The sequence below is a fragment of the Nematolebias whitei genome, chromosome 16 (genome assembly GCF_014905685.2).
Source record: "Nematolebias whitei isolate Nwh7 chromosome 16, NemWhi1, whole genome shotgun sequence".
NCBI lineage: Eukaryota > Metazoa > Chordata > Actinopteri > Cyprinodontiformes > Rivulidae > Nematolebias > Nematolebias whitei.
The window spans coordinates 40,709,897-40,712,250 of NC_056513.1; positions in this window are offsets into that span (position 1 = coordinate 40,709,897).

The following is a 2,354-nucleotide window of genomic DNA, read 5'->3' on the forward strand; positions in this document are numbered from 1 at the left end:
CATACATACATACATACATACCTGTACATACATACATACATACATACCTGTACATACATACATACATTATTTTCTGCTTACTCTTAAGTCTGGTCTCAGGGGCAGCAGCTTGAGCAGGGAGGTCCAGACATCTCTTTCCACAGCTACCTCTTCCAGCTCTTCTGGGAGAACTCCCAAGATGTTCCCAGGCCAACTGAGAGATGTAGTCTCTCCAGCGTGTCCTGGGTCTTCCCCGGGGTCTCCTCCCAGTTGGACATACCAGGAGTTCCTCCCTAGGGAGGTGTCCTGGAAGCATCCTTACCAGATGCCTGAACCACCGCAATTGGTTCCTATCGATGTGGTCAGCGATTCTACTCTGAATTTCTCCTGATAACTGAACTTCTCATCCTACCTCTAAGGGAGAGTCCAGCTACCCTGCAGAGGAAACTCATTTCAACCTCCTGTATCCACAATCTCATTCTTTTGGTCACTATCCAGAGCTTGTGACCAAAGGTGAGGGTAGGAACATAGATCAACGGGTAAACAGAGAGCTTTGCCTTACAGCTCAGCTCCCGCTTCACCTCAACGGACCAGCAAAGAGTCTGCAATACTGCAGATGCTGCATCAATCCATCTGTCAATCTCAGCTCCATTCTTCCCTCACTCGTGAACAAAACCCTGAGATACTTGAACGCCACCACTTGAGGCAGAACCTCACCCTCGACCTGAAGAGATCAATCCACCCTTTTCTGACTGAGGAGCATGGCCTCAGATGTGGAGGTGCTGATTCTCATCCCATCTGCTTCACACTCGGCTGCGAACTGCTCCAGTGAGAGCTGAAGATCACGGCACGATGACGACATACAATTGAATTATTTACAGAAAACTATTCTGTTGTTTCCAGAAACGTATTGCAGCTGCAGTAGCACTTCTGCTTGGCCAGCCGACAGTTCTGATCATCGACGTATGTCAAAAGTCAGAGACATAATGCAGAAGTTGAAGCCAGATTGGATGAGTGCCCCCTGTAGGCTGGCTGCCGTACAAGTTTAAGTTCATATGAAGAAATGGGTCTAAATAAAAATACATTATAATAATTGTTTTACATGTGGTGATTTTTGTTGATTCCCAAAGTTCTTACTATGTACCCCCAAAAAAGTTCAATCTGGTCCTCTGGACATTCAAAAAACAAGAAAACAACAACAACAACAAAAAAAACAAAGCAAAAAAAAAATGTAGAAATGTTTCGTCTTTCATCCAAGAGACTTCCTCAGTCTGAGGTGCTGTATTCAGCTCAGTCTCTTAAATAGCACCTTCTCAGAGTGGATCAACCAGTTTTGCTGCTGACAACCAGAACCAGCTGATCACATGCTCAAGAAGGACCATCAGCCTAACAATGGATCATTAGCACCTGATGGCTGTTTACTGTTCACAGAGGGCTGAGTGATACTAGCAATCACAGCATTGTAAGAGGGGGACAGTTGAACCCGGAGGCTCCGCCCCTGTTTAATGATGGACGATTTCTTTTCACAAAGATGGCCTCCTTTACTCCTCTCTCAAACCATCGTTCCTCTCTGTCCAGGATGTGAACATCTTCATCCCTGAAAGAGTGACCGCTGGCCTGGAGATGAGTGTAGACCTCAGAGTCCTGGCCTGATGATGTTGATCTTTTGTGCTGGTCCATCCTTTTGGCCAGTGGCTGTTTAGTTTCCCCGATGTAAGACTGACCACAGCCCTCCTGACACTGAACAGCATACACAACATTACTCTGGTCCAGATGACCAGATTGAACTTTTTTGGATTTTTCTACCTGGATTATTGAGCATGTATCAGGATATCTTACTTTGTACATTGTTCTTGTAGCTTCAAATATTTTTTCTGATATGTTTATTTGGGGTTGATTGGTTTTTTCATGCCTAAAAACATCACTGTATTTTCTATAAATACATTAACAGGAGTTCCCACGAAGCAGATCATCACAACATCAGTTTTCAGCAACAAGGTGAGGCAGAGACCCTTCATCCTTTTTATATTGATAGGGACTTTGTAATATTTTGTAAATAACAGTGTAAAGTGAAATTTCTGGTGATGTAAAGACTGAAACATTAGCATTTACATGAACCAAAAAACTATGAAGATTAACTGTTTTGAAGACGGCAGTGGTTCTGGTCTGAGGAGAACCATATTAGCTTATTGACACAGTCCAAAGTGAAGACATTCAAAGTGATCAGAACATAATTTAAATAGTTTAAACTAGAGGCAGGGCAGAAAGTCCCAGGTTCAATCCCCGGTCACTGCATACCTCGTGATGTCTCTGGACAGCACACATTATCCCCAAAATGCCCCCCAGGCACTTTCAATAGCTGCCCACTGCACCAC